This window comes from Neodiprion virginianus, chromosome 4, assembly GCF_021901495.1.
Source record: "Neodiprion virginianus isolate iyNeoVirg1 chromosome 4, iyNeoVirg1.1, whole genome shotgun sequence".
In the NCBI taxonomy this organism is placed as follows: domain Eukaryota; kingdom Metazoa; phylum Arthropoda; class Insecta; order Hymenoptera; family Diprionidae; genus Neodiprion; species Neodiprion virginianus.
Genome location: NC_060880.1, coordinates 40875157 through 40894727, shown reverse-complemented (window position 1 = coordinate 40894727; position 19571 = coordinate 40875157). Strand labels below are relative to the sequence as shown.

The window sequence follows — 19571 nt, the reverse complement described above, 5'->3', positions numbered from 1 at the left end:
GTTGAAGGAGGCTGGTAACAACAATTCGAACAACTCTCGTAGCATTAATTAGGTAATTAACGAACTCGGGAATCTCGCGCTGCAGCGGAGTCCTGCAGTGCTTTGAAGTCCTGTAGGACTAGGGGGGCGAGTCCTGAACGATAACCGGGAGTCTCGATCGGCGCATCGATCGAGCCGTAAAATGTCCGGCACAAAAGCCACGTATTCGACGACGGTGGAAGCTCAGCTTTATAGGGTCGTAAAAGCGGCTCCGATCCCAACATTCATGTTGCACGCTACGCTGTATAGATGGAATATCGCGTAAAACAGACACTCTAGCTTCTTATTTTCCGCGATGTTGCCGAGGTCTATATCCGCAACATCGATACGTCATGGAAATACGAACGCGACGTGAATTATTACGCAATGAAACGCTACTCTAACGGCAAAGTCCGTTTTCCCGCTTTAAAGCTCTCAAACATCAACAACGGATTACCGATTATCACAAACTATTTATTTTTCTACTTTTATTTTCCAGCGATGTAACATAATTACAATCAGGACTTTTTTTCTTTGTGTTTTAATGGATTTAATATACCTGCACTGTGATTGCTTCGATGTGTTGTATCGCACGTCTGTCGTATAGTTATCGAAGCATTAATTTTCATTAAAGAAAAAAGACAAATTTCCGTTCAAATTTTGAGTGAAGCATTCATTTTTACGAAAGCATGAAATTTGCCGCTCAATTCTTGAGAGAGGCATTAATTTTCACAAACGAATCAAATTCATCATTTAATACCGTGTATTCGTTTTTTGACGCAGGAGCATCGATTTTTCAACGATTGCTGATTTTTTCAAGGTTATCAATTTCAATTCCGAATCCTTCTCACGTTATCGTTGACAAATGTTTGAAAAAATAATACTGCAGGTCCAATTTCACTGTGGATTGGAAAATTATAAAAAGAATAATTTTTCACCGAAAGCTTCGGGAAACGTAGATGGAAAAAAGTGGTGGATGATTGAAAGGCCGTGTATGTCTAATACTCTGAGTTTAAATGCCCGATCTATCGACTGAGGATCTAGCAACGACGGAAGTACACGAAAATGAATAAAGAGAGAGCAGGAGATTCAAGTGCCGATTTATCGAAAAAAATTGTAAGGGCTTGTTGGTTGTTTAACAAAAAGTTGTCACAAGTTACAGGATAACTTGGCCAAATTAATTTGCCGGTAACTGTAACACCTAATTAATAATAATTGGCCGGCGAGAATATATTTTTAATCGAAGGGAATTCAAAGCTTATTGAGAATGATAAATTACCGAAAGACACAAAATTCACATCGTATTTTAGTGTCTCGTGGATGCAATTTTTAATACTAATTTTAAATCACGAGAAAGAAGATTCGTTCACGATTTCTACAATCACCTGCTTTGATAAAGTTGTATTGCTACAATTATCGCCATCCTGAAACGGAGATCCGACGGAAATTGTCCGTTCGATCGGATCCGAACCAGAAAGCCGTGTGCAATGTTTGGCAAAAAATCAACGACGAGCTTCGGAGGCGTTGAAAGGTTAAGAGGTTGAGAGCTCGAGAGGAGCCTTGAATAAGACGATAGTGACTGTGGGTTGAAAAATGAAAGGCTCGACGTTGCGTACGGAAAGCCACGGCAAACTTGTGTGCCGGCGTTAAGATAAGCGCACATATATCATCGAAAATTTCTTATCGCTAGTCTGTGCAGCCTGTTGTAAAAATCAAATATCGTCGGCGCGTATTTGTTCGGTGTCTGTGTCGAACCGCCTTTTGCTCTTTAAGCAAACTCCGAGACAATGGTAGCCACGTTTAGTATTACCAACAGAAACCGGTTGAGCATCCGGACCTCGGCTATGCAAATTAAATCGTTTATATGGCAGGAATGAATTCATTCGCAGTTCAGAAATACCCATATTCTATCGTAAAACTAATTCAATTTTTATTTGCATCGAGCAAAAAGTAAGCAAACGTTTTTTCACCTTTCCAAGTATTTCGTCTCAGAGCATAACCGGTAAATCGATTTTATAGTCGGACAAATGCTTTTTCACACTTGACAAAATAATTATGCGAGCCTAAACATGCCGTAACTTTGGTTGTCGTTCGAAAATTTTCAAGTCAATTCCAGATTCCCGGGCCTTTTTTCAACCGTTTTCATCTCGTCTCTGTCTCTTTAAGCGTGTGAAAAGTCTTAGAAGTTGAAAGAGGAAAACAACGGAAGGGGCAAAGCGCAAATGACGTCGAACGGCGTTTTACGAGTCGGGTTTAAGGAGGATGGGTGAAAGCTGCTGGTGGCGTACTTTCGTCAGTTTGATAGGAATTTTCTTCCTGGCGTACACAGCCTTGGAATAATTACAATAACTTCTTACCGAGCAAAGTTCTTATTTCTTCACTTTCTAAGAAATTTGAATAGCGCCATCCTGCAAAGACGGCGGAATAACTTTTGGATAACAAATTATTTTCTCCAAATTTCCTGGCAATTGAAATAACGTTAAATAGCTCGAGACCGTAAGTGATACTAGATAAAACGACCATGAAAATATGTAAATAAATACCAACAATAGAGTAGATAAGTCAGATACGATACACACAAAGCAGAAAAATTTGGAGAACATCATATTTAGAATTTGGAAGAAAATTATACCGAATAAGTTATTTCATTACAACTTTAAATAAATAATCGTTTTGATCATTTTTCTATGGTCCCCGTCCTACCCGTAAGTTCCAGCGAAATGGGGATTTTTTTCCTGGTAATCGTAGCCAAATAAAGGTACACAGATGTCGGATACGAGTAGACGATGTCCGATTCCACAGAAAAAGCCAAATTATATCGATTCTCCCTTAAACGTCCCCGTTTTACCCGACTTTCCCCTGTATATATATATATATATACCATCACTCTGCACTTGTTACTGGATAATTTTGATGGAATAATAATGTGCTTGAACTTCGCGTATTTACTTATAATAACGAGGACCGTTATTTATAGGTTAAAGAGTTCCTCGGGCATGTTCCGCTTTCGTGATAAAGAAAAATCAATATTTACAATTCCATCTGTTTTCGTCCTGTATTTATTGTGAATAATGCTAGGGTAATTCCTCGTTTTTTTATTCTTACTTTTCTTGTTCTCCGACAGGAAATATAAATTTCAATTCTTGACAGATACTGAAATTTGTCAAGATCCAGAATTGCTGCAAACTCCGATCCGTTTGCGAAATTAATATTGCCAGGGAAAATACGGTCTTGTACAAATTCGATGTAATATTTATACGCTGTGAAATGGAGTTTATTTTACACGCATATCTGAAATGTGAGTTTCGTTATAGGAGAAATCCTTGACGCGCGGAGTTTCAAATTAGGGAAGTGAAAATTTTCGTAACTACTTTGAATCGCATTCAGACGCACGAACAAAGCACGCGAAGCACATTTTACGCGTCGTACAACATCTCGCATCCATACAACTACCCACATCGGCGTGACAAACGACGCGTTAATTTTCATCGATTTCCATTAATTTTCCTCGATAACTCCGGACCAAACCGACACCATTACCGTTTCAATTATAGCGCGAGGCAGCGGATCGTGAATTTGAACAGCAACAGGGACGATATCCCAGCGAAACGCACTCGATGAAACGTAAATCAGTATAATACAATGATTTGCGAATCGAGAGAATGTGAAAGTTGGAAAAATTGAAGCACAAACTGCGGTCGATATCTACGGTCTGAAATCGTGAGCCTGAAGTTAATGACGTTATTGTAACGATCTAATTGTAAGTTTCGAAAAAATCGTTACACATCACGATTACAGAAATCTCTGAAATGCAATAAATCATAACAAGACGAAACGCATAATTCATATTTTGAAAACTTGACTACTTCAAAGTCACTATAAACTTGCAAAATAGTTCCCCCCAATGTTGCTTCAATGTTACTAACTTCAGTCTCGTGTATAAATGTTTTTCCACCAGGAAGCTTCCTGAGATTTTTACTTCACACACAGGCACGAAAAGGACGATTTTTTACTTTTCCAAGGATCCAGCCTTCACGGATCTCGTCGCGAGCCTTTTGAAGTGTAAATCTGACCCTTGGGGGTGCAGGAAATGAATCGAGAAACGCGTCGCCTTTCCGCAGTCGAAAAAGCAAGGGAAGAAAAAACTTGTAGATATTTTGAACCTCGATCGAGGACGTGTGGGAGACGCGTGAATGAATCGATCGAGATTCGCGGGTTTCCGGAAAATTTCGCATCAGGCACCGTAGTGGCCGCCGTGTTCTATAGACGATCCTTTTTCTACGCTGATCTCCTTCCTGCAAGCGGAAACGAGGGGAAAGAGCCTCCCGCAAAGCACGTCCTTCGCCTATCGATTACTCGGACCACCGCGAATAGTCCATGTGCACACCGGCGCCGCTAGGAAGGGTAATAATAATTCCTGACCGATGAATTACTTCTGCAAAAGCTGGCGCAGACCGCTAAGAACGACAAAAAATAATTGATTTTTCATCAATTAGATTACTTTTACCGATTAATCGAGTGTAATCGATTATTTTTCAAACTCGATTATATTTTTTCACAATCGATTTTTGATTTTTAATACCATTAACGATGTAATACAGTATCAATTTATGTGATTAAAGTATCAATCATTATCATTCTCTTACTTACCGAGTACACGTTTGATATGATAAGTGAAAGATAATAAAACGAACATTTTCACTTGATATTGAAAAATATTTTCAATGTAACTATGAATTATCAAATATCTTTTCCGCTGTCAAGACTACGTATACTGAAATTCACTTGAAAAAAATAAGAAATAATCGATTAATCGGTTAATTTTTATCGATTCAATCGGGTCGTGTTCGATTATTTCTTTGGACCCGATTAATCGATGCATCGATTGTTTTTAGCTTATTGTTTCATTCCAAACCATTTTGCAATATTTACAAAACAATTATACCGTGAACATCTGATTTCTCGATTAAAATGGAATTTTTCATATCGCGGTAACAAACTTTTTAAGCGTAATTTAAGGACTTAAATTTTCTTGGTCGTCGTGTGAGAAGAAAAGGAAGAAAGGGGACTACAAAATAAACGGTGTGGGTAAAATCGAATTTGCAGTTCGATTGTAATTTCTGCCTCGCCGCCATCGGCCGATTACAAGGTAAGTGTATCAATTATTGACCTTGTCTCAATTATCGATTTTTTTATTATATCCGTTGATTCCTTAGTTCTAAAGTAAGGAAAATTTTTTTGTTTTTTATATTTGCAGCGTCTAATCCTCTAGCAATTGGTTTTAGTAATCGAGAAATTCACAATTTGAGCGGTCAATATATAATGTTGAAAAATAAAAGGGTCGACAATTGGCAATAACTGGTACACTTGCTTGGTACGTGTATACTGTATACCGGGGCAATCTCTTGAAACTTGAATATAAACTGCGCATGCGTGAGTTTTATCGGCTATTCGTGCAGGCTGGCCAACCCAAGTTTTCAGCTTTCAAACTGTTTCTACCGGTGATGTAGTTGATACGAATTTTCGAGGTTAGAATCTCAAATAACTGAGTTAGTGACTCGGAAAGGTTTCGGAAGCATTCGCTATCGGGCCGGAAGGTTGATCCCTCAAAGAACGGTCGGAATTTAATGCTTATGCTCTTTGAAAACTCCAACGTAGAAATTTTGCGTACGTTGGCCCAGCTGCATCGCAGAAAAAAATATCACTGCGGGAAGATTTCGCGGACCAATGATATTGAATTATTTGGCGCATGCGCGGTTGATTTTCAACTTTCAAGAGTTTGTCCCGGTATAATCGCGAAGTCGACCGCTTCACGAGGGAAAAGCGTCCCCATTGACAGTCCGATATCCCTTTATCGCAGCGACGAAGCAGCGCTTCATAAACCGTAAGATTATACGATCGTAATTCACTTCGCTATCGGCTGACAAAGAGTCGTCGGCTCGGCGACGGAGGGCGAAACGAGGCAACGGTGAGATATAGGAAGCAAGGCATGGGAAACTTTTGGCAAACAGGAAACAGAGCCAGCGTGAGACCCGGGAAATAAAATTATTATTTCCTTGCAAATGCGCGGCTGAAGGATAAGGGCTTAGCTGGTGCCTTATTATAAACACACCCGCGCCGCTAGTTTGTGCGAAACTCTCGTCCGTGCGGGGCTTATTTTTAATGGCGGGCCGTCTGCTGACCCCGTCACGACTGACGATCGTGGATCGTGCATGACGAGTGCGGAATTATGCGAATTAGGAGATAAGGAAGGCGAAAAAAGCGGGCGCGTTACTCCACGTCCTACATTTGCAACGCGGCCTATTGTCGTACCTCATTCACGTTTAGCTCGCGTCGCGATTTAAAGCTTTGATTATATGCCTCCTCGAAACCACGTCATCCTTTGTCGAATGGTGGTTCGTACGCTTGTTCCTTAACTCTTGTTGACGTTTTTTTTTTCCTCTCTCTCTTCTTAGTCGTAAATTCCTTCGTTACTGCTCCTCCGTCAACTTTAAAGCAGGAGACGAATTGATGCGGTTCATTCTTTACGCGGGCAATTTAGTGGGAATCAATTATCCAATGCCAGAATATTTATAGGTGTCATGCGATTTGCTACTTCAAAATAAAGTTAACGTACGACGGAATGTTTATATTTTGCATGTTTTCTGCAGACCCATATCTGTGTCTGAAATTTTTCAACTATTCGAGACACCCGTGAAGGGGAATAATTCTTATGTTCCTATATCTTTAACCCTTTCATGCACGTTAGGACCCTCAGCGTCGGACCTTTTTTTGTTGCATCTTTTTATTTATTAAACTGCTGTTTTGGTAACAACTGCCGTGTTTTTTCGTTTCACGTGATCCCTGAAATATTTCTAAGTGTAAAAAAAAAGATAAAATTTAGTCATTCATTCGTAGCGGAAATAAGCATTTGCTGCTAATCTAGGGTGAAAATCCAAATGCCAATTTTTGTACAAACTTAATACACACCAAAAAATTTTACAGAATTTTTTTAAATATATATATATATTTTTTTTTTTTTTTTTATTTGGTTTTTGTCGAAAAATAAAAATACCATAATTTGTATACTATGTCGAAAGAGACAATCGTATTTACTGATAACTTTGATTCCGAGAGTTGTGTGCATTCGAATCTGAAGAAAAAATTGTATAATTTTAGAAACTCGAAACGACGGAAACAATGACAAACCCGAATACAAGATAAAAGTAAGACTGCTTCGTTGTTAGAAAAGTTTATGACTTCCGGATGGTTGCGTTGTGTTCACCTTGGTTTTTTCGCTCTTGACGCTATCCGAAACTATAATAGCGACTAATTTTGAACTCGGACTCGTAATCAGCGACCTTAGAAATCATCCCGTACTAAGCTTTATCAGAATCAAATAACTGTTTGAGTTCACATCCGCCATATTGAGTCCGCCTCTTTGAATTTTTGAATTTCGAGTTCACATTCATAATCAGCGACCCCAAAATTTCGAGTGAATCTCGCGTAAGGAAAAATTTTTCCGTGAAAGGATTAATTATACTTATTCCAGGTCTCGGGTCGCTTGCTTTTTCGTTAAATACACCGTTACAGTCGCCTGTAAATTATAACCGTCAAAGTTTTTGGCCCTGTCGGACAAACGTAAAACGGGTTGCATGTGAAACTCGACCTTTACCCTCAAGGAGTTCGCCCTTCAAGTCCTCTGCTTAATCTTTATCTCTTTGTACGGTAAATACGCAAAGCCCTGGATCATACGCCTACAGCGGACGCAAAAATGAATCAAATTAATACAAAAACTGTATACCCTGCCAAGAGGGAGGGGGGGGGGGGGGGGGGGGGAGGTAAACAAATTATACACCTGTGCATTGTATGAAAAATATAATTGGATTTTTCCCATTTTTTACACTGAAAAATATTTCAATCGAATCAAGTTATAGACACATCCGAGTTTTTATCCGCATTGTATACCGGGAATTCCAACGATTTTTCAATATTATACAATGAACCAGTTTACCGGCACATTTTTGGTCTCTCGGGGGTTATTTTCCAACGTTTAATTTCCCTGTAGTACTTTAGCGAGAAACCTCCGTAGACGAGGTGAGATATTTTATGATACATACCGCTATTTGCACATAAATACACAACGAAATTGATCCATGTTTCAAGAGTCGACTCCGTAAATAATACTTCAACAAAATTTAACTGCCGTTGAAACGCTTTTTCAACCTGGAATGAACTCTCCGCAACTTTCTGAACTTTGCCTGATTGACTCTCTTTACCTTACGATTAAGAGATAGGTACGCACTCAAAACGGAGGTCTGTGGACTCAAAGAAAGAGAAAAAATAAAAAAATGAAAAAAACCGAGGTTACGTGAGTTTTTGTTCACAAAATATACGGCGAGAGGGAGACGTAAGAAGGAGATGAAAAAAAAGAGGGAGGAGGAAAAACTGCCCATAATATTGAAATTAACCTCGCACCGTGCACGATAGCCTTGATAAGTGGCACAGGTACTATCAGTAGGTAGGTACACTTGGGGACAATGAATCTGAGACGGCTAATTTTTTAAACTAGACAGTCATGTTGGCAACGCGGAGAAACCTACAGCGCCATAATCTGCCGAGCGCGAAACAAACTCAAACTCAATGAACGTAACGTAATCCATGACCGTCGGATCCAACATTAGAATACGTGTCAATCCAACAAGTCGTTATCCCCGCGGTATTCTAAGGTTAGATTCGACGGCCATGGGTTATGCTGCGTTTATTGAGGTTAAGTTGGTTTCGCGCTCGGCCGACTGTGGCGCTGTAGGTTTCTCTGCGTTGCCAACGTAACTGTCCAGTGTAAAAAAATGAGCTGTCTCAGATTCGTTGTCCCCAAGTGTACGTACGTACGCGTACCTACTTATTAGCCGAGGTTACACGGAGGGCGGTGTGGAATCGTCGCAGAACGCGGGACTTCCAGGTGTTGGAGCATCGAGGCGAGTTGCGACGAGGTAATTAGCCCCCTGCCGGCTCAAGGATGCCGAGTGTAAAAATGGTCCGAGCGCGTGTCCAGGTTGCGGATGCCCAGAGTTCGTGACCAAACCTGGACCGCGAATGGATATCGGACAGCCGTTTGGCCGTCGGGGATTCGCTGCAACGCTGACCCATCGGGAGGAATCCGCGCCAATACTACATTCAAATTACCATCCTATTCCGAATCCGGGCTTCGGCCCCGAGGCTTCCAGGAGTACCTAATCTGCATTTTACCGACCGCGCCATCTTCCGGGAGAGGCGAGCTCGTCGCTGCCGCCTCCCAGGGGGCGCCAATTTTGCGCATGCGGTCTTCGAGTCATTTGCTATCTGGATAGCAGAGTTTTTTTGACGGATCAATTTGCAGAGGGTATAAATAAGTTTGAAAAGTAACGGAGATGTTGATCGTTCGACATTTTGTGTAAAGATATTAACAGGAATTGAACAAAATATTTTTACCAATAACGACCCTACAAGCCTAAGCCTGAAATAGGGAGTGTAGAGGCAAAAGAAAGTATGTCGTATGGGATTTCAACTTAAAAAATTTCCGCCAATTCTAAAATGATCAAAAAATAAATCTGCAGCATCTGATCTTCTAACAATTGGTTCGAGTAATCGAGAAATTCACAATTTGCGACGTCAATTTGTAATTTTAAAAAATAAAAGGGTCAATCGTTCGGTCTAAACCTAGAGTCAGTGTTTTTCGGTAGGTGATAATGGTTCGTGAACATAAGACTGATCTTTTCAAGTGCAACCACCCGAGAATCAGGATTGACTAACCAATCTCCCTCACCATAGAGGACACGGTCAAAGTAAGAGCAGTTTCCAAATCGGTATAATTCGATTTGGAATAGATGAATTTTATTTTTTTAATCCACTGACAATGACTTGAGTTACGGTTATTAATTTCATTGATAACATTTCCTGGCCGTGAATCGGATGAACGATGATTCGTCGTTGTTGGTAAAAATAATTTGTTCAATTGCTGTTAATATCTTTACTCAAAATGCCGAACGATCAACATCTTCGTTACTTTTCAAACTTCTTTGTACCCTCAGCAAATTGACTCGTCAAATAAACTCTGTTAAATACTGTTTACTGCATCGTTGCGCAGTATCAAATTTTTGCTGCAAACATATAGTGTCATGATCGGCTTGTGTGTATTAAACATGTAAATAACGAACCGTAAATTGAGTTAGCAGCAACGTAATCTCTGCAGATGGTTATCAATCGCGACAGTTGTACGTACATGTATACGTATATAATACTCTTTTATGTGATATCTGATCGCAACTGATGCCTTCTGATCGATGGTTGATCTACGTTCACGGTCGAAAAACTTACGAGGCTGAAGTTAGTAAGATTACCGTATCACACGTTCGAAGATATAATTACTATTTTGCACTTTATGGAATAACTCGAAACTTCACCCTGATAAATATTTACCAATTTACCTTAAGGTGGTATTCTGGTTTAGAGATTTGGAGATATCGATTTATTTTATATATTTTTTTTTTCATATTATTATAGCTTCATCTTTCAAGAATATCTTGGCCCAAAGTCGATGTCGAATTTTCAAAAATTGAGAAGGTTATGAGCACTTGAGTGAAACGATGTAAGACCGCTCGGTGTGCGCTTCGAGAAATTTATCGGCTCCAAAGTTAGAAAGATCGGCCTGTAAGGAAGCTGCGAATGCGGCAGAAGGCCTTCTATATGCCCCAGGAATCGCCGATAAACGATAAGAAAAATAACCATTCTAGTTGATACAGAAACAAGCGTGAAAACCGAGTGACTTCGTGACTTGAAACGCATCATCTTTAATTGCGTTTATCTCAAAACTACATTTTTCAACCTGGTTGACATAAAATCTCGAATTCTATTCAACTGATTGACTTGAAATTTGGTATGAATCTTCAGTACAGATCCCTCTAGAGCCTGTACCATAGGCATTGCGAAATTGTTATTAAAACTATTGAAAAAAAATTGAAAATCATCGAAAAAAAATTAATTTCTCCTTTTAACAGTCGCCATTTTCCTACTTTATTTTTTTTTTTTTTTGTTTTTTGTTTTCTCTTCTTGGTACGGGCTATAGTGACGTTCTTATCAATCAAAAAAGTTCGTCGTTCTGTTACCGATGACCGAAAGCATTAGAATCGCGTCAACCATCTCAACCGGTTTTTTTTTTTTACGTTTTGTCACCACTGTATTTAGAAAAATTTAATTGAAATTTCTTTAAGCATCAATAAGAATTCCGGGAAAAACAGATGATGAGGAATTTTTTTTTTTTTAATCAGGCTTGTGAAAAAACGCCCGAAATTCAGAGCTCTAGACCAGAATACCCCCCCCCCCCCCCCCCCCCCCTCCCCCCTTATTAAGGCATGCGAGTATATGACTGCTGAAAAATTTTTGTCTTGTGATCCGAATCGACGATCTCCTTGTCGGCCACGTCGCACTCTCTCTCTCTCTCTCTCTCTCTCTCTCTCTCTCTCTCATACACACACTTCAATTCCGTCGCTTCGTAAACCTTAGTTCCGAGCGTCTAGTTGTTTTTCACTTCTGCTGAAATTATCATAAGCCCCGCATGACGGATTTCACCTGCATCGATCAATGACCACCGTCAATAGCCGGTGAGAACTCCATGCTGATTCAACGTCTGGTCAGCGCAAGGCTTATCGTCCTTGCTCCGAGTGAACCGCGTAGCGCTGACTATCAGAGAGAGAGAGAGAGAGAGAGGGAGAGCGATTTAGCCGGGAAGTTCGAGAGAGAATAAATAAAAGGCGAGTGACTGACTGATTTTGCACGGTCGAAATCGAAGCTACGCATCAAGATGGAGATGAGAAGGTCCGGCTCTCGACCCGACATGGGCCGAGGGTCGATCCTCGGTGATTGCCGCGGTCGGCAATAAGGTCGAACCAGTCAAAAGTGGTTCTTCTCTTTGATAAGTACAGGCAATCTCAGCGTGCGCTAATCAAAAGATTTGTCTCCCTGCCCCGTTGTGGGTGGGATGCTTATAGTCGGTGCCCGCAGAAGCGAGCCGAGCTTTTGTATTATTCCATGTTGCGCGGTGTAGATACTACCTCCCTCGTACATATATGCTTGACGATTAACCTGAAATACAACATGTATACCTGTGTAACAACAGCCGTGCGATTACAAAAGTTTTTCTCGCCTGGCGAGAAATTTAAAGATTTTCGTACACACGTGTCTATATTTAAACGGCGAAATAAGTTTCTTTGTTGTTACACACGATACGATTCTTTGATCAGCTTTTATCTTTAAAGTATCATCGTAAATTTGGTTTATCTGTCTCTTTCCGCTCTCTGTACGTTAGGGATTACTTATGTGCTTCGCAAAGACTTTCAAGGTGACAAATATCCTATGTACGATTACGAACGGCCAAGTTCAGGGATCATGCTGGTTTAGTAACGAATCGAAGATTAACTGTGTTTCGCCGTGGTTAAAATACGCTGATCGGTATGATTTTCCTACGTCAAATCAAAGCACTCGCGAAGAAGAGAATATAAATTTTCAAACGTTTATTTTCATCTTCTTTACATTCATTTTATAAGGCTGAAAATGACCTGGAAAAAAAGGAATCCTCACGGTGTACACGATTGAGGCCGTAAATATTGTCTAAAACAAAATTTATAAAAAGATTATTAATCAGTACGAAAGCCGCTATCTTGCTGTCGAGGTTTTTTCTTTTTAAATCAAAATTTTCAAAATGGCGGCAGTTTGAAGAAAAAGTATCGAATTTAGCCGATTTTTTCGACGAATTTTTCGTTAAAAGGAATATGAAGATTCCGAAAAAAGCTTCAATAGCAAGGTAAAGAATCGCGTGAAGAATAAAGAGTTGAAATTTCATACGGATAACTTGAAAACTCCATCTTTGAGGGTGTACACCGTTTTGAAAGACCAGGTTTCGAGGAAGCCATTGAAAAAGGTACAAAAAAAGTGAAAATAAACGTTTAAAGATTTATTTTTTGTTATTGACGAGTGCTTTGATGTGAGATGAAAAAAAAAAATCAGATAGGTCGGCTTATTTTACCCAACGAAAAAAAAGTCGCGAAAATCAGCTATTTTTCGACCCGTTACACTAGCACGGTCCCTTAAATTCCTTCGGGAGGCTCCTTATTGCGACGCTTCGTTGAACCTAATTCGAAACGATTTCACCGATTTTTATAAAGGCACAATTTATGCTCGTATGTATTATAATTGCGTGGTACAAGAGCTTTTCACTGGCTAAAATACAAACAACCTTATCGATCAACTTCTTCTCTGTTCGTATGCTTGTTTCTCATACAAGCATATATCGCGCGTCTAATGGTATAAAAACGTATGCGCCATTATGCGACCTTTTACCACGCGTAAAGCTGAAAAGGCGTACCTTTTCCCCCTTTGTATTTACGCGAAAAATATGAGGATACATTCAAAAAGTTGAAACTGAAGAATGGATCAAATTGACTGTGAAAGGTAGTAAGTACTGTCGGTTATTCCCTTTAACCGCGAACTTTGTGAAAAATAATCACATTCGCATGTATCTTTTTCTATGCAATAATTTTTTTCAAACATTCTCCCGCAAAATCCACGAATCTTTACATTTCGATATCATTTTTTGAGAAAATATGAGGTTTCTTGAAATACCCTCTGAAATGAATAAATGATCGCGTTTTGAAGGTTTTCGCGTCGTTTGTGAAAGAAAAAATATTTTTGAAAACAGAAAAATGATGGATACGACGTCGTATCATTTATGTTGGTGTTGGAAGGACGTATCCGCCAAACATAAAGTCTTTTACCTTTATTTATTCTATCACTTAATTTTTGTGTAGATATGCATTTCGATTGCTTTCGTCGCGAATTTAATGCCACAAAAGAAAAAAAATGCAATCGTACGTCCCCGTACCATCAGACACGCGATATAATTGACTGCTACACGTGTGTCCAATCTGCAATTTTGATGATCCTGCAGTGCTAAGCGAGGAGACACCGTGTTCGTTGTAACCGATACGTTGCAGCGTGTATTCTGCATACGCTGCTACGCATATCCACCATTAAAATTGAATCGTCCGATCCGAAGAATAGAAACGAGCTGCAGATCCCGGTTCAATTTCACATCGATTTCAAACGTAAACTTACTCACGTGTCTATTCGTATTCGTACGAAGGCGTACCTATCTAGATTCGAGAGTATCTCCCACGTAAGTGATACGCTAAATTACCTACTGCTAGAAATGTACGATACGTGAATATAATTCAATATTTTCAAACGATGGGGTGTTGGATATACCGCACGCTGGAGTTTTCTTTTCTCCCGTATACTTTCTTCTTTCTTGAAATCCTCTCTTAGGGGGTAACACCACTGTAAAAAGAAAAAGAAAAGCGCTTTTTTGATCACTCGTTTCTTTTTTTGGGTGGATGAAAAATTGATAAGACAATAATATTTACGGAATTTATCAAGCGTGTATTTAATTGTAAGTAAAACACAGAGAATTGTTGTCAATAAATATGAAAAAATGCCCACACTGGAGACATTATCGCGAGACATGATGAATTCTGCGGCACGTAGTGTAAATGGGGCATATTTGAATCTAGAAAAAAATAATTACTTAATCTAATTGTTTGTAGCGAGAAAAATACGTAGGGGGTTTTAAAAATATTGATTTTCGTATAATTGGCGGGTATTTGAATGAAAATCTTCAATTATTGACGAAAGAAAGGGCACTTATTTGTTAATTTAATAAACAATGTTTCAATCAACTTATCGAAACTCCCCGACATATTTCTTTAGTTAATAATACGTAGATTAAGTGATTTTTTTTTTCCAAATTCAAATTTCCACCAGTGTTACACTGCGAGCCGTATGTCTCGCGATAATGGCTCCAGTGTCGCCATTTTTTGAATATTTTTTGACAACAGTTTTCTGTATTATACTTTAAAATATGCCTAACAACTTCCTCAAATATTATTATTTTATCAGCTTTTCTTCCATTCAAAAAAAAGCATCGAACATTTTTTAAATTTTTACAGTGGTATTACCCCTTAAATTGCAATATTTGCAACATTTGTAAACCGACTTACGAAATAATAAAACTTGGTCGAATGACACGGCAAAATAGTGTAATTCATTAATCACTCATTTGTATTAATTGCACGTTCAATCCGCAGTCTGACTCATAGTACGCTGCACAACGGTATTAGTTGAAGTCATACTCCGCGATATGTCTTCCGGCGCAATACATTCCTCGGTCATCCTTGAGAGGACGATATAGTCCTTAAATGTCTTCCGCTTCGGCTAATGTCAGAGGCTGTATGCCTCGCGACGCAAGAAAAGACATGACAGTCGAATTCTTATACATGCAATTCTGAACATTTCTGCATAATCGGTGTTTTTTTGGTTTTGTTTTTCGCGTTGCTGCGCGTAGCCTCTGACATTAGCCAGAGTGGCAAATATTTGGCGCAGTCGTTAAGGACTGACTATAGCATCCCTTTTAGCATCCGTATTGCGAAATTTTCATTGCCGTATTCGCCACCCTCAGACACTTGTGCTAATGTTGGTTACGTTCGCCACCGCCAAATTTTGCAAGAAGGACTTTTCTTTACGCGACAAAAAGCGACTGCGGCGTTGTAAATTTGCGTAGACGTTGAAAAATGTAAAAGTATCTCAGGTCGATCCCTCCGATTTGATTTCTCTCATAATATGTTACAGTAAACTAAAAACTTAGCGACACGTATTTCTTTTTTTTACCCGCCATCGAGCACTTTCAGGAGAAAATTGCATTCTTCATTTCTCGTTATGAGAAAACTTTTCCACTTAAATTGGTTAAAAAATATTATGTTTTTTTGGGTTAAACCGTCAAACCGCCCGTCGACATGCCTTACTTTGAAGGGTGGTTTCACCCCGTTAAAGCGTTCGATGACTGATAAAGAAAAAAATATGTGTCGCCTAGTTTTCAGTCTACTATAACGTATTACAAAAGTAATCAAACCGAAGAGATCGACCTGGGATACCTTCCTTGTCAGAAACGAATTCAAGGGTTGTTAGAATCTCGACTCGCAGATTGAACTACGAGTTGAATATTAATATCGACCTTCTGACATCTTCCATCAAATTCCCTGAGAATTGCGCCGTTCCTCGAGTTACGTACCGTGACCGAAGTACATTGGCGAATCCCACCAGAGATGTATCAATCCCTTATTTCACAATCAGACAGTGGCTGTATATATACATGGGGATGTATTCCGTCGCGCGCTTTCATCTTTGTCATATAAAACTCTGATTTACGGGTGTACAAGCATTAATCGGGAGGGTCTCTAGCCGTACGTACGTACAGGTTTCAAGTATTGCCGATAGCGAATTGAAGCCGCTGCGGTATCCGTTCCTCCAACCACCAGGTATAAATCATTACCCAGAAAGCCGTGATGGATAACCGGCAGTCGCTCACAATCAGACGAATGTACGAAACAAAAGTATCGGCAGCCATCGATATTCATAAATTTACTGCAGTATACACGGAAGTTTTCTTCTTTTATACTTCCTTGAATTCGCAAAGGATGGTTAATGCAAAAGATGAAGAGTAAAAAATGAAACGTAACTAATGAAGATGCGCTAATTTTCGAAGGGATTGTATTACGGCACAGGGTAAAGTGGAAAATTTACACGAGTACACGCGCGTCCATCACCGATGTTCACGAGGGAGAAATGAAAAAGAGAGAGAAAATAAACCGAGATCTCAGTACGTAACATCTCGGCGCCGCCGCGGAATTAAAGCGCTGCACAGCTTGCATTGACAACTGTAAAAGTAAAGTTCTGTTTACCAATTAAAGGCGTGTAACGAAACATTGGTAAGCGGAACAGATAAGCTTCGATGGATATACGTGTGTAATAATAAATTGAAAGAGACGTATCGATACTCGCAGTGATTTATATAAGACACGCGCGTTATCGGCGATAAATAAGGTACATACTGAAATTGGTGCGTGGGGATGTTTAAGACGTATTATGGCAGTAGGTATTTATTTGATGATACGTCGAGCTGAGATTGACAGCCCGAAATTTTACCGCCGATATAGATATAGGTGTAAAATTTTCTACCGCACAAGATGCGGGTGAAGAGATAAGCGTTGGTATAGTCTGTGTGTATAGGCAATAAAACAGAAATAGAACGAGCCAGCGGAAAGAAGAAAAATTATTGACCACAACCTAGCGGAAATATTGAATAATACATTCTTGAAAAGGTCAGGCGAGTCAATGAAAATTACATTATGTACCCTGGCAGGGAAAGTTTTATGTGTAACTTTGTCGGGAATTCCATAACTTTTTGCAACGGTATCTTATGGTCGGAAATTTTTCATCGATATTGAGGATTCAGACAAAAATTGCAAAGAAAATTAGGACGGTAGTGAGGTCTGTAATTCACCGTGTAAAGGAGGTTGACACGGGAGCGTGAGTGAACGTTTCTTTGAAAAATTACGAAGCTCAATTTTCACAATACGTATTTCTTCAGATATGCAAATAGGAACGTATTTCGGAATAATAGTTGAGAAGTTTTCAGAGAATGAGGTTCAAGTTTGTAACGTTGTTAACTGTTAATTAATTATTTTAACTCACTGTTTTCTTATTTTTACATTGACTTTGAAGGAACTAAGATATCGAAATATAAACATGTCTTGTTTTATTAAGGTTTATGGAATTTCAAACAAAAATTCCAAAGTCGCGAAGTAATCATTTTTCATTGGCATAAATCGTTACAATAACGTAACTGTAACATCAACACGATTTCAGAGAGACAAACTTCTTCCAGATCCGTGTTATGAGAGACAAACCCGCGGCATCATTCGGCCAGTTTTTGTTGAAAAAACGAAATTTAATTGATAAAGAAAAGAAGATCTAGATCAGATAATTTGGCAAGACGGTAAATACTTATTCAGTATATGCAGAACATATTGACGTTAAGTTGTACACAAGTTATACATTTTTCAAAATCATTCACAGAGAATCGACTAATTGCAAGTAACGCACCATCAAGTATATTGTGTTCTGCGTGCACGGAGAGAGAGAGAGAAAGAGATATGCAAATACGCCGATTATACGTACGATAAATATATACACAGCAGTTAGATTACGCACGTATACAAACGATTCGTCCGCCTACAATAACAATTGAATATCGCGGTGAGAATCGTAAAGATTGAAATGATATAGAGGTGAGAGAGAGAGAGAGAAACTTAACACCAAGTGCCGCTGGCTTGGCGCTAGATTCTAGAGCTGCAAGTCACACGAGTTCCCGTGTAAAAAATTCAAACTCACTAACGTGTCTGGATGGAACGGAAATGGTGGAAAAAAAAGTAAATTACAAAGGATGAGAGAATGCGAAATGAAAGTATAAGTGTTTGCGTAATCTCGGCAATACTTACCAATCAATTAACGTCGACGCGTAGAACAAAGCGAGTAGCAGAAATAGAAAGAGAAAGAGATACGTCGCTGGTGCAAGGTATCGTCTCTTTATACGCACCAAAGTACAGACAGTTGTACGTATTGGTCGATATTGTGGATGCACTATTCGGTCCACCACAAACTTCGGATGCACAAACTTTTACTTGAACGTATACGAATGATTTATATCGGAACTTATGCTTGGACTTTCTTTGTTATCTTTCTGAAACAATAACGTAAGGCTGTTGTTAAACTTTGAACGTTGTTGAAAATCAAGACAAACGGGGGATCTTGGAGAGGGCGGGGAAAGTTTGAAAATAGAACTTGTTTTTTTTTTCAAATTATACAACACACACGAGCACAGGAATGAGGGAGAAAAGTTTTACTACGATAATAACACTACGTTGAAATATATTGTGTGCTGCACGGGGCGGCGCGACGTTATTACGGCTTCGGTAAAAGTTGAACGGATTTTCAAATATATGGCGCGTTTCTCAAACGATTTTAAACCCTACAGCTGCCTACGATCTCGATATTGTCGGTTAGGTTGTTTCTTTCGCAAACATGTAACTTGTACGTTATGCTACATCGATTACTTCGCGATTGGTGCACACACGTCGAGCGGACGTTTATTTGATTATTTATAATAAGAGCGTGGTTTACGTCGACTTATCACGCGCTTCTGTTGTTTGGAATATTTTTCAAATAAACAACAGGAATCCACACGTTTCTTAGACAGCTGACAGGCGATCGACGAATTGGCGCGTTTGTTCAAATTAATAAATCACGACGCGACGCGTTGATGCGTCTTCACTTTCTCTCCGTCTCCGCGTTTCCTTTCTTTCTTTGTATAACTTGAATTTTACCTCATCTTTACGACTTGTACTTACATACGGTTGCTAAATTTTAATTTCTCAACTTACACAAGTTTTAATTAATTAACAAACGTCGATTCAGGGAAAAAACAAGCCTCGTCAAATTTTACAAAATCCGCACTTACTGCCGACCGAATATCGTCGCATGTATACACATGCATATATGTGCACAAACGGTGAAGTCGAAGCCGTCGCGGGGTCTATCAAATAATAATATTCAGAGGCATTCGAGCAAACACAAACGTGATAGCACGC

General features: G+C 39.3%; 1 protein-coding gene across 5 annotated transcripts in view; it reads right to left on the bottom strand.

Moving 5' to 3' along the window:
* The window catches only part of LOC124303857 (uncharacterized), a 123881-nt gene extending 104310 nt beyond the window's left edge, over positions 1-19571 (bottom strand). For 2 of the 5 annotated variants that reach the window (XM_046761620.1, XM_046761617.1), the window contains exons 1-2: positions 19332-19571; positions 18423-18664 (exon numbers count right to left, since the gene is read on the bottom strand). The gene's annotated coding sequence lies outside the window, so the exon portion shown is untranslated. The remainder of the gene's footprint in view (positions 1-18422; positions 18665-19331) is intronic. The other 3 variants (XM_046761618.1, XM_046761619.1, XM_046761621.1) reach the window with 3 other exon arrangements.